We start from the raw sequence: 14,254 nt of genomic DNA on the forward strand, positions 1-14,254 counted from the left end.
TAGTAAAAAAATGATTTGGTTGCAAAGGTTTCTGAATGAATTGGGTAAGAAGCATGAGATGGGTAGGTTATATAGTGACAACCAGAGTGTCATTCATATTGCTAAGAACTCCAAATTTCATTCCAAAAATAAAAATATATACCTCAAGTACCATTTCATACAGTCAGTTCTCGAAGATAGATAATTGAAGCTGGAAAAGATACACACTAGCGAGAATCGTGTAGATATGTTGACAAAAGTTGTAATCAGGGAGAAGTTGAGATTCTACTCAGTTTTAATTAGTCTTCAAGTATGATGGTGAATATGAGAAACAACAAGGTCAAAAGTGGAAGCATTTTCGATCAAATGAAGTTGTGGTGGAGTTGTTATAATCAGTATCCAAGTGGGATATTTTTAGGTGCGGAGCCTGATTATCTTCCAAATTGTTCAGAGGTATCGCCGCATTAGACCCTAGTTCCTGTCAGGGCGTAAACACAACCTGTTTAATCACCATTAGGTCTATAGTCAAATATTGTAATTTCGTAGTCAATCTGGGCCATTCATTAGGCAGATGATCTGAAGGTAGAAGTTATGTTATTTAAGGGTTTTTTTGCCTAGAAGGAAACCCTCAGTTTATGAGGGAATTGTATTTCATTTGTGTATTATTATTATGAGTGAGAGAGAGAGAGAAGGTTGTGTGAGAGTGAAGAGGAAATTACAATAGATCTGTTGTATGTTGTATCTCTTCATTTTGTTGGATAATATAAAAGGAATGACTAGCTGTTTCTCTATGGACATAGCCCAAATTGGGTGAGCCACATATATCTCTGTCTCTCTTATTTTATGCGTTTATGTATTTTTGTTTCCACAATATTTTATGTGTTCCATTGCTCTATAATATATAATTTTCTAAATTTTTTTCTTAGGGATCTATAATTAATACAAAGTCACCATGTCCAAACCTTATTCTACAACAATACAATTAGACTCTCGTAAGGTGAGGAACTCAGCCAAATGTGGCTGTTTTGGATGAGCTCATCGATCTAAAATTTTATTTCCTCATTCTCCAAGAGAGAGTGTCTATATATTAAGCCTTTAGGTAAGGGAGCACCAAGTATCAAGTGAATTGAGTGTTTGACCTAACAGTGTAGAGGCACCCTTATAGGTGGAATGAAGATATCTTTGTATGCATCTGCAATACTTTCCACTTACTTCTATTATGTAATGAGGTTGTGGTGGTAATAATGATATTTCTTTCATATTATAACCAAACCATGAAGAGGAAAAATTTTGCAGAATGAGAAATTACCTTTCAACATTATTTTGTTGAGATCAATGAAATTGTAGAAGTTAGAACTATCTTTGGTACCTTGTAGAGCTCACCTCCTAGAGAAACAATGAAACTACGACGATGAGAGTCATAAACAACATGATGTTTCCACATATACAGTTTTCCTAAAATATCTTCACAAAATTTGAGTGGGGAACACCACATAGTACCCCATATTTGAATGACTTGATGCCATAGTACATGTGGCATTATTGCATGATACAAATCTGTCATCCATGGTCTAACCAACCAATGGTGCATTGTTGGGGGTGTGGAATTATTTTCAAATTCAATATCTTTATGACCTCATCTAATATTAGTTTCTTTTGGCTCTCGCTATCAACAGTAAAATTTAGTGGAGTTATCTTTACCCACATTTATGAATGGGAGAGGAACTCTCCCACTTTAGGATACTTTGGATCTTTCGATTGGATCTTTACGATCATGATAACAACATTGTGTTCTGAAGGAAAAATAATCTACTCTCCTTTATTCTATTATTAGTTATAATCAGAGCCATTGTTCATTTATTTTTCTTTAAGATTTTCCAAAAAAAATGTTATGGGCAACATTCATTAACGTTGTGCTGGTATCTTTTATCACCACTTTCCAATCCTCTTTCAACTTCCCATTACTCTTCATTGCATGTGACTTGGGCTCGTTGTCTTTAGGTTGTATCTCCTTGCTCTATCCCTTGTTCTATGAATTTGGGTGACCTTTTCCAAGCTTTTATTGTAGTATATTTCTAGACCCGAACTCCTGCTTATTACTATACTTCATTTTTTGTTCAATTTTGACAACATATTGATATGTGGCTCCTAGTGATAATATGTCCATGAAATATGTATCTATTTGGATGTATCTGCATATGTTATAGAAATTTTTGTGCCTTACAGCATTGAGCATGAAATGTCCATAATCTAAGGGATCCAAAGCCCTAAACATGTTGTTCCTACCCCTAGAGGAACAAGGCTAACAAACCACAGCAATTCACAGAAGTTCTCCACCAGAAACTGCTCAAAAACAAGTCAATTCAGGGTCAATTCAATGGCTCCACTAGCTATCTGCGCTGAATGTCAAAGCCAACACTGGCTACCTGCACTGCAACGCAGGTAGAAGCACTACCAGGGTGCGTTGAGCGAGAATTGCCAAATGGCAAGTTCATTCCAAGAGGTGTCGAGACCCAGGAAGCTTCCAGAATCTTCCTTAATGACACTTGCCTCAGTGAATTCGATTAGTGATGAGTAAGAGGTTCCCAATCTCCAAGTGGAAGCAAGAACCTCCAAGTGGAATCAAGAACTGACAGAGGGAGAGGACACTAGTCAGATCTAAAGCTGACTCATCCTCTCTCCAAACATCTATATATGGATCTCTCCTCCATGAGATCTAGAGGCTGGAATTTTGTGATTTCAAAGAATTGCTGTTGGTTTGAGATTGGAATCATTGGGTGCTTAATGCTTTGAAGGGGGTGAAGATAGGAATTCCATTTGCTGGGAAGAAGATGCTGGATTGGAGCCCTCTGGGTTGTATCTCTTCCTGAACCTTGTTATTCATCAATAAAGCTATCTTGGTTTCTCCTATATACTGGTGTATCTTTGATGTATGATTGCATTGGTATGTTTAGTTTACTTCTAATCTTGAACTAGTTATGAATATGAATCTATGTCTTTGTGTAGTGTTCTCTTCTTGTGATCTTGCAGAAACCTCTTGAAGCTGGGCGAGCGAGAAGGCAAGTAGCTGGGAACTCCCAAAGAGAAGAGGAACCGGATCGAGGGACAAATGGAAGACACCGGTTAGTCCATCTATCTCTCTTCATTCTTAATTCATAAAGGAAGAATACTAGAATAGCTGTCTCTGTTTGTTGTTAAGGCACTGTCACACCTTAGGTGGATAGGATCGTCCTGCATAGGCATTTTTCCCCACAACAAATTGGCGACTCTGCTGGGGAGATCTGTTTAGTCATTTTATTTGTGTTTCCATCATTGTTTGTTTCATAGACTCGACAACAACAATTGAACTGCATCTGCTATTCCCAGATGCAAAGTAGACAGTTGCTGCTTTGATCCAATCACTGGACTTGTCTATGTTCTGAACAATGGACTCACAAATGATTTGATGATCCTTTGTGATAGATCTTAGTACCCCCTCAAAGAATCCCTTTGATTGTACCTTGCTTGTTGCTTTTATTTGGCTTGAAACAGTAGATTAATCAGCAATCTGTGACCCAGAACCCAGTGAGAAACTCTCATTTCTCCTTCAGCGCAGACCCTGTGAAGAGGTTCTGCATTTCAACGCAGGTCCCGTGAAGGCTACCTGCGCTGAATGTCAAAACCCCTGTGTTGAGGTTGCGCTGATCCAGTTAGGCCTTGTGCAGCTGGGGTTCTCTGCTCTGTTTTGCCTTGTTTTGATCTCTGATTTTTGCAGCCTATAACCAGCATAGGTACCAGTCTGATAACTCCTTTTCTTTGCTTAAATTCCGCCTCCTTTTGTACAAAAAGACTGTGAGTGTTTTTATGTGTTTTTGGCGTCATTTGCATTTTTTCTTTGCAAGAGTGAAATAGTCATCCTGTAGCCCTTGATTCAGATCTGTTGATTGTAATCTTAGGAGAGAGTTCATTGGCTGTTTACAGTTGATTATACATTTACTTTTGCTTTTGGTTTGAGTTTCTCTTTTAAGTGTCGAAACAAGTATTCATTTCAGAAATCGTTAAGTGTTGTAATCTCTTCTACCCTCTCTGATTTCGGAAAAAGTAAACTTGTTTGTATTTGTCATTTAAAAGCGAATTCAAAGTTGTACAAAAATCTTTCTTTGTAGGCATCAATACTAAGAAAGCGGAAAACAAACACCTGCATTGTGCATTTGCATTTTGATAGTTTGCATGTCTGATTTAGGAAAAGTGCATTAGAGTGTGCTGATTTCTCTTTGAGAAAAGATGGTGTCTTTCTTTTCCCTTAGTAGCTAGGATTTTCAAAGTTGAAAAGATATAAAGCTTGCTTATCATCTTTAGACTGCATTTAGGAATTGTATCATACATCTCGTGGTGAACCTCAAAAGGCAAACTTCTAAAAAGATCAACCTAAACTAAATTGAATGAACTTAACAACGCTTTGCAACATAACGCACAACATAGAGGTCTAGGCTAGAGACGTGTTCCGGCGTCGTAAAGCCTGGTGACTGTTGATCTCGTTGATGGTGGGTGATTCCTCCTGAGGGACGATAGCGCCAGTACGGATTGTGCTCCCACGTACCGTCGCGTATATATTGGGAGACCCCTATAGGCATAAAACCTTTATCCTTAGGAAGCCGTGTCGGCCGCCCTACTGATCGCAATGCACTAAACACAACATTCAGGAAGATCGACCGCCCGTACCTTAAAAAGTATTCTGCATTTTTGCGAAAAGTTTGGCACACCCTCTGCCTAGAACTCCAGAGCAGTTCCTTTTGGCCTTTTTCAGACTCTATAACAGAAAAAGTCCATCCGAGCATTTGTCACTTCGGGCTCGTTAAAACATCGAAGGAGACTAGAGTCATCTTTAGCTTTTTCTCGACTCTTTAAAATTGAAAAAGCAAGTTGTGTCCAAAGCGTCGTTAAAATTTATTTTAAACGGAACAATCACCCCTTCTTCCTGCGTTGATCTTTAGGTTGAGAAAATGGAGCACACCAACCAAGGAATTCCCCTTGGTGGAAATCCTAGTCCCTTCTCCTCTTGGGGAGATGTTGGTGCGCCTCATATGGCCACATTGTCGCTTCCAGGACTGACAATTGGCTTGTCGGTCTGGCTCTTCTCAACCAATGTCGTTCAGAACACCACTATTCCTGAGCAGTCGAATCAACAGTCAAACCAGACCAGAGTTACCCACCAGCCTTCTACTTCATCTAATTCTTCCTCTCCTCCTTCCTCTTCGCTTGACGGAACTGGTAAAACAAAAAACCAAGTTCCTAAGGAGAAGAAGGAAAAGAAGAAGAAAGAGAAGAAGAAGAAGGAGCCAAAAGCGACTGGGGGAAAACAAGTGGCGTCTGACAAAAATCCACACACATCACTGACTAGGCCTAAATCGCCATGTGTCATATGCAAGGGAGACCACTTCCACAGAGATTGTCCCTGCATCCCTCGGATACTAAGGGACTGGTCTCCCCGTTTGCACAATTCGGTGGCGTCAACCTCTGATAGCCATGTTGACAGCTCACCGTTAACTAGTGAAAGTGAAGTCACAGGACAGAGAGGGAAAGCTAGATTTCCCTGCAAACTGTGTGAAGGCGACCATGCCATCCACCGTTGTCCCTTCTTAGACAAGGCTAAAAGAGTTTTGGAAGATCGCCCGGTTTTACCAGTGCAACTTCCTCCTGGATATCAAAAACTCCTGCCAAGTCCTTCACCAGTTGAGAACCTGGCTGGCCCGCCCAGGTGGTCAGCCGAAGCACCTATCATTGAGGATGAACCGTCTGAATCCATACCTGACGAAAGTCAAAAGGTTGAGGCGGCAGTTGACCCGGTTTTTCCTTCAGAGGTTCTATCCTCGAATGATACCATCACAGAGGAGAATAAAGACGACACCGTCCAAATTCTCTTCATCAACACAGACTCCGACGAACAAGGGGGAAATTTGCCCATTCCTTTATCGCAGGAAGGAACTTCATCAGAGTCATACCCGGCCGTCTACTCGGTCCCACCACCAAGCAACCTAGTTGTCTCGTTCGACTGGAACCAACTAGGCAGACCCCGTTTTCCAGCAAGCATACCATTCAGAATTATCGTTCAAATATACAGAATGGTAATGGCTGGCACTATCATTGATGAGGGGGCATCTGTGAGTATCCTTTCCTCTATTGCTTGGAAAGTGCTTGGTTTGCCAGCGCTTTTGCCTGAAATGAGAAATCTATCAGGCTTTGATAAAGGAACCATTCGACCTTTAGGGATCCTCCCCAATGTGCCCATAACATTGAAAGGGAAGACCGTTCAAATGAACGTGATGGTCATTCAAGGACCCTTGGATTATAACCTACTCCTTGGACGAGACTATATATATTGCATGGGAGCCATTGTCTCCTCACTCTTTAGAGTAATGTGTTTTCCGCACGAAGGAAGAGTGGTCAAGCTCGTGGACCAACTTTCATTTCCTGGATCACGCATCGCAAATAGTCATGTACCATCCCTAAATGGTCTGTTCACACAAGAAGTGTCTCAACCCACGGTCCGTCCCCCCGATGAGCGCGAGTAATCCGGGAGGATATGACTGGAACCCAGGGGGCATGCGTCCTGGTCTGCTTCGGCAGGAAAACTTTGGGTATAGAGTACGTTTCCGCGGGAGAATATGACTAGTCTGTACCCCGTCTGTCTAGGAAGAGGGGTTATTCTAGAATAAGATTCTTTTGTCAAAGTTATGTGAGTTGGCGGGCATCGTCGCTCACCGTTGTCTATTTCGATAGACATCGCCGAGGAAGTGTTTTATTCGTGGCCATGAATGGAGCAATCCTTGGGTAACCTGAAAGAGGTAGGCCTCTCTCGGTGAAACAAATGTTTTGACGGAAATGAAGTAGAGGTAACTTTGAAATTGTACTTTATGCCTGGGGGCATGCAAACCTTTTTGAGTGCAAGCAAGGGGCGGCTATTTATTTTTTAAATTTTTAGGTCCTCCCTTTAAACCTGTAGGTCTAACCCTTTAAACTCGTAGGATTAGTCGTTTCCGAACTTGCATAACGAAAGGATCCGGAGCAAAGCTTAGTGAGATGAAGCTCCATAAAAAATAGAATCTTGATGAGACACTCTTATCATATGACTGGGTTGATCGAGCAGTTTTAGCACACAGTTCATGCTCGTTAAAAAATAAAGGCAAGATCCGAGCAGTTTTAGCACATAGTTCATGCTCGTTAAAAAATAAACATAAGATTGAGCAAATGTTTCCACCCGCGTTTAAGCTCGTTAAAAAATGAACTATCCCGGTAAATAACCACTGTGAATGTAATATCATCAGCCATTAAAGCCTTGGTCATGTTTTCCCGTCACCTCCACTTTTCCATTGGCCGATCGTTCACCTCCATATGTTTGTTTACCCATTTTCAGGAACAGCTGCGAAGAGTGATTTCACTAGCCATCCTTGTGACACTGCCGTGTTTGGAAAATTCCAACCTGTACCTGGAATCAGCTGCTAACCTGTTTCATCACTCGTTCCTCAAAAGACGAGTCTTCTTTAAGCTCTTTTCATCTGACTCGTAAAATATGAAAAGATTGCCGAGTCCTTAGCCTTCCAGCTCGTTAAAGGGACAGGAAGTGCTATCCCTCCTCTAGAGTTTAATCTTTTTGGACCTGAGGGATTATTGCACAAAAAGATCGAGCGCTTGTTTTGTTCGGCTCGTTAAAACTATCGAAAACTCATCCCTTCTGTATTGTTTTATACTTTTTCGGACTTAAGGGATTATATGACGAAAAGGGACTTTTGGAGTTAACTTTATGTATCTTTTCAGACTCTCTAAAAATGAAAAGAACCGAGTTATCTTTGTCGTTAGACTCGTTAAAATCATTAAATAGCGACAAACTTGTCTTTAGACGAGAACGAGTTTCACTATCGCTAGGCTCGTTAAAACATAGCGATGGGCTTGCCCGAAGGGCAGGTTATAGAACAAGCATATGTTATCCTCCTCAAGCTTGACAAAAATAAAGAGGTATTGGTCAGCAATGACTGGGGAAAAATTGGGAGAAACTCAAGAAAACTTTGATGGTAGCAAGTCGCTCTTGAACATGACACTTTTCCTCCGTACCACAATCGGGTTGGGTTGTTTCATTCACCAATCACATCCATGGTCTTGCCATACCATCCATATTTGGGGTAATGCTACCGATCCATCGCATCAGTGTCGCCATATGTTCAAGAGAAGTCGTTCAGAAAAGTCAACCGTGTCCCATCCACTGCCGTACATTAATCCTTCATCCTTTCATGACCGCCACCCTGAGTCATATGTCACAGATCGTTTTCACCTCCATCAAAATCATTAGCTCCGTTCCGTGTCATTGATGTGGGATTCATTAAGGCCCTCCTTTGATGGATCGCTTCTTGTCGACATCAGCTCATTATCCAAGAAGTTGATCTAGGAACAACCCCTTCAGTACTTTGAAGCTTGCATGCCTCAATGGCAAGTTTCTCACTTCCGGCGACAGGTATACATCAATGACCTTCGACCGAAAGATTTTGCGTGGTGTTCGACACCAAGTCCTTTATTCACACCACGTGAATTGTACTGCAGTACCTTGAGGGTCATTGTCATTATCGGTGATTCCTCTCGCGCTTGTTAACGGTTTACATCATTGATCGGTAATCAAGCGATGTCTTTCCATGTTCGACTTCAGAATATTTCTCACATGGATCAACTTGTACTTAGAGTGAAGATCGAACGAGTTTGAAGACCCCGGATCTAGTTTCATCCATCCGGGCTGCGATATATATTCAGGAAAGATAAAGACATTGACATGTACATCATTGCAGCAGATAATCATCCTACCCAAAGGATGATAATTTCATCAAAATTATCAGTCTACCACCAGACGATTGTCTGTTCTATGTACAGAAAAATGAATTTATAAAGCTGAGCATGGGAATGTCTGCCTCAGCTAGATCATGAAAGCAGTATGAAAAATAATGTATTGTATTGTATCTTATTACAGGTCTCCTCCCAGCATTGGATGAACTTCAGATCCCCCTGATAAAGCATTTCACCCGATAAACGGCCTCATACTTTAGGGGGCAACTGTTATAGACATTTTTGTGCCTTACAGCATTGAGCATGAAATGTCCATAATCTAAGGGATCCAAAGCCCTAAACATGTTGTTCCTACCCCTAGAGGAACAAGGCTAACAAACCACAGCAATTCACAGAAGTTCTCCACCAGAAACTGCTCAAAAACAAGTCAATTCAGGATCAATTCAATGGCTCCACTAGCTGTCTGCGCTGAATGCCAAAGCCAACACTGGCTACCTGCACTGCAACGCAGGTAGAAGCACTACCAGGGTGCGTTGAGCGAGAATTGCCAAATGGAAAGTTCATTCCAAGAGGTGTCAAGACCCAGGAAGCTTCCAGAATCTTCCTCAATGACACTTGCCTCAGTGAATTCGACTAGTGATGAGTAAGAGGTTCCCAATCTCCAAGTGGAAGCAAGAACCTCCAAGTGGAATCAAGAACTGACAGAGGGAGAGGACACTAGTCAGATCTCAATCTGACTCATCCTCTCTCCAAACATCTATATATGGATCTCTCCTCCATGAGATCTAGAGGCTGGAATTTTGTGATTGCAAAGAATTGCTGTTGGTTTGAGATTGGAATCATTGGGTACTTAATGCTTTGAAGGGGGTGAAGATAGGAATTCCATTTGCTGGGAAGAAGATGCTGGATTGGAGCCCTCTGGGTTGTATCTCTTCCTGAACCTTGTTATTCATCAATAAAGCTATCTTGGTTTCTCCTATATACTGGTGTATCTTTGATGTATGATTGCATTGGTATGTTTAGTTTACTTCTAATCCTGAACTAGTTATGAATATGAATCTATGTCTTTGTGTAGTGTTCTCTTCTTGTAATCTTGCAGAAACCTCTTGAAGCTGGACGAGCGAGAAGGCAAGTAGCTGGGAACTCCCAAAGAGAAGAGGAACCGGATCGAGGGACAAACAGAAGACACCGGTTAGTCCATCTATCTCTCTTCATTCTTAATTCATAAAGGAAGAATACTAGAATAGCTGTCTCTGTTTGTTGCTAAGGCACTGTCACACCTTAGGTGGATAGGATCGTCCTACATAGGCATTTTTCCCCACAACAGCATATACCACTACGATACTTCATAATCAAGTGCCACTTACAGTCTCTAATACATAGATTTTAGCATAAGATATGCAAAATATTGGTGTACTCTAGCACCATCTAGTCTCTCTCTTGAATCTGTTGTCCATTTTGTCTATTGGACATCATAGTTTCCTACAGGGTATAATACCTCCTTGAGGGCATCAAAAAAAGCTTCACAATTAGGTCCTACCTTCAATATCATAGGCTCATATTTGTTTTGTCTCTCCTAGTAACCTTCCAACCAATCTTTGAAATGGAGAAGGGCTTTTAAGAAAGAAATATGATCTTTTCATTGTTGGAAAATTTTGGACAGAGTAATATCCCTCTAATAGATTTAACTATTCATCCATAGGATATGCATTTATTTGGCCTTCAAATAAGAGGATATCAAACTTAACTTGTATCTTGAAGGGTGTTGCATGACTAAAATTTCCTCTTTTTAAAGGTGATTTAGTTGTTGTTGGAAGTCGTTGAGGGATTTGGGAAAATTTGTCCATCATCTCTGTTGGCTTAGTAGGTCCTGACCCAGGTTCAGAGTTAGTTTCGCCAAACAAAACCCTACACTATTGGCCCTTTTGGCATGAACCTGGAGAGTGCAGAAAGAAGTCTCCCCCGAAGCAGTATGGGGGAATGCTGGAACCAAGTTTCCACACCTAGAGATGAGCGTGATGTCATTTCATGCCCTAAATGTCCCTTTGCGCATATCAATAAGCCTTTAAGGCTTATTGATGTAACTCCCTTTAATCAGTTTCTATACCTCCATGAATGATTACGACTGTCATTTGCGGACCTTGAATAGGTGGATCAAATGCTTACACGCATCAAAGATGATTTATAACCCAGTAATGACTCTGATCGGCTTAAGTGTTCAATAACTTCAACATAAAACAAGATATTCTTTGCGTAAATAGTTAATAGTAATTGCGTTCATGTATTAATATAAATCATGTAAAGTTGCGCATCAACACATCATTATTTCATAAATCTATTATAATGTAAGGCGAATTCATATAACATAAGAAAAGACATAACACAAGTATTTCTGTAACAATATTCTTTATTGATAATCAATTCAATCTTACAGACTCAAGACTTCCCTGTGCACTCAACTGTAGGGGTCTATGCAGTCAGCTGTAGACTGTACTCTAGGCCTTTGCCCACACAGCTGCAAAGCATTCCTTCTACTCTTAGTCCTCTTCTCTCTTACTCTTACTAACCCATTACATTCATCTTCATCATCAGTACTTACCTTAGAAATCCTAATACACACCTATTTATACAATCCCATGGTCCACAGACTCAACTTACATACAAGAAGGGTAAAACCCTTTATGACACTTTAATTATCTATGTGCTCCGCGACCATGAATTGTGGATACTTTACATTTTATACAACAAAACTTGGTCTTTTTCCCCAAAACTTGGGCTTTTGCCCCAAAGATGACCCTAGGGGACCCCATCCCAATAGGCCGCCAACAAAAAGATCGTGACTCACCCTTGAGTCACTTTACTGGCACATAGATATTATTTTGAAGACCCCCCAACTCTACTTGTGCCACTGCCACTTTAGCTGTGCTCTGCGTGGCTGCATATTTGATCTTCTCCACTAGCTACTTTGTTGTCGGTCCTGCATTGTCTTCCTTGGTTTTTTGCTGCGTCCTCTATAGGCTCGCCAAATTCTCCTGAATGTTGGTGGATTTAATGTAGGCCTCATCGAGCCAAGGCCCCAACCTGGCCTTGAGGACCACTTCTTTCTTCTGCACTCCTTCCACCTATATATGGAGCTGCCTAGCCTCCTGCAACTTAGCAAGGTGTTATGCTGTAGCAACAGTGTACACCATTGCTCTGACTTCATCATATTGTTGCTAGAGTTCGCGAGCTTGTGTATTTAAGGCTTTCAGGGTGGGATCTTCCTGCAGAGCTATGAATACCTCCATTGCTTTCTCAAAGAGCACAGTGTAGTCTGCCACCGCGACATCCACTGTCGCAACTCCATCCTTCATAGTGGCTTTGTGTTGTTCACTGATCTCTAGCATAGTTAAAGGCTTTCACTTCAACTCTAACTCTATGATCTTCAAGTTTAGATCAAACTGAACTCTAGCCATTTCTGTCTCGGCGTCATGCACACTTGTAGCTAAATTTCTGATTTTCGCCTCCAACGACGCTTCCTCTAGTATATGAAGATCAGGTACTGTTCTGTAAGCTTCTGCCAACGCAGCTACAAGATGGTCGTTATGTTCCTAGACTTTCTTTTGTGCCTCAAGTGCCTCTAATTTTTCAACGAACATCTGTTCTTTGTTGAATCTGTACTCACTGATAAGGCTCAGTGCATGCTGCTTCTAAGCCTTAACTTCTGTTATCACAACTGCTTGCAGTGTGTGAAAAAACTCACCAGGGAGTGCAGTCAAGTTGAGGTCGACGTTCTTTAGAGAGCTGACAATAGCCTTGTCAGTGGCCGCCTCTATGCTCAAATATCCATCTAGCACCGTGACTCCCCAGAGATCCAGTGACCGGACCATCTCAGCTGCTTGAGTGGTCCCTGGTGCCAAACTTATTGAGGTGGCACTACTCTTCCTTGCACCTACCTGAATCCTATTGGCTTGGATATGCAGCTCGTGTAGATCCTTCTGGATGGTACTCAATGCCTGCTTTTGCTGCTACTCAAACTGCTGTAGCAGTTCTGCTGTAGTATCCCGCACCTTGTCACCTATCTCATCCAGGTCACCGTCTATTAAAGTGATCGGATCCAACCATGGCTTTGTCACCTTCAACTTCTTCCATGGTCCTTCCTTCCTTTGGTCTCTATATCTCTTGATATGGAAGGGAGTTCTCTCCTGCTCAAATTGACCACCAGCACCCTGCTCTGATTGTTCTTCCTCCTCCGTTTGGGGTGAAAGGGACTGATCACTTCACTAAGAGTTGCGCTCTTCCATCTTCGTCGTGGTGCTCTCTACTTCTACCCTGGCCTTCTCCTCGACCTCTTTCCTCCTTTTCTCAGCCAATGGTTGTACCTTCTGTTTGGCCGCATCCTTCTTCTTCTTCTCTGCAGACTTTCTAGGTCCTGCTGATAGATCAGAAGGAGAATGGGAATTTTTCGGCCAACGCTTGATGACCTCCTAAATAGCGTCATCTGTAGCAAGGTAGGGTAGGTCGAACCATTTTTTCTTCAGATCCTTTTGAACCTGGATGTATACATGGTGGAAGTTAGCTTTGAACTCCGCATACCCTGAAAGTTGCTCAAACATGGTTGGTGACAACCACGACTTCTAGTTAATGGCCATGCAAATGCTCACCTCCATCAACACCAAAAAGACTTTGGTCTTTGTGCCCTGCGCAACATCTTTTTTGGCCCACAGAGATGCAAATTTTGCAGCCTCCGGCAAATCTTTCACTATGGGAGGAAATTGGCTGTCCTCTAGCAAATCCCAGGCGACCAACACAATCGAGAGAAACAACCATGAATAGTGGAATGTTTTACTCTCATCCTGTGCCTCTCCACAGTTCGCGAGGAACTCACTACACAGGTGGCTCACCCAGTTGAACTGTACGCCCTCCGCGCACTATGCTACTAAAGAAACCACTAGCATCGACACCTCATCCGTGCGACACTTTCTCATACCCTTGCCAACCAAAATTTGCGTGGAAACCTTTATCGTGGGGTCAGTAATTGAGGTAATCGAGTACTCGCGCAACCTCTTCACAAGTTTGAACTTGTCCTTCATCTTCTCCGCGAGGTCACGCTCGCTTGTCTTTCTTCCAAACTCCTTGGTCAGATTTAACCCTGAATGTGGCAATAGCGTGATCTGAGGGATCAATATATCGTTGATGGGTATCAGCGCGTTCAGCCAGAAGCACCCCTCATGCACCAGATACAACAACCACTTAATGATGATCAGGTTTATGTTAGAGCAGTGGTAGTGGGGCACCCACAGCAGGCTCAACAACCCCGACTGGTTCACTCTGCGAATCCATTCCACAGGCTCCAACGTGGTGACACTAGACCCTTTGTAGAAGACCCTCTTCATGTAGGTGTTTGTAGCAAGGTAGGGGTACCGCTCATGGTCCACCAAATCCCAATATTCTAGCTTCAAATGTAGGATCTGCGCCACGGGCGGACCTT

At 42.1% G+C, this 14,254-nt stretch overlaps 1 pseudogene; it reads right to left on the reverse strand.

Annotated features, from left to right (window-relative positions):
- LOC149221320 (3-oxo-Delta(4,5)-steroid 5-beta-reductase-like) overlaps positions 1-12,653 on the reverse strand; it is a 72,631-nt pseudogene extending 59,978 nt beyond the window's left edge.
- Between the last annotated feature and the right edge of the window lie 1,601 nt (positions 12,654-14,254).

The sequence above is a fragment of the Pinus tabuliformis genome, chromosome Q (genome assembly GCF_031772625.1).
Source record: "Pinus tabuliformis cultivar Carrire ecotype Pingquan chromosome Q, CPIR1, whole genome shotgun sequence".
Classification (NCBI taxonomy): domain Eukaryota; kingdom Viridiplantae; phylum Streptophyta; class Pinopsida; order Pinales; family Pinaceae; genus Pinus; species Pinus tabuliformis.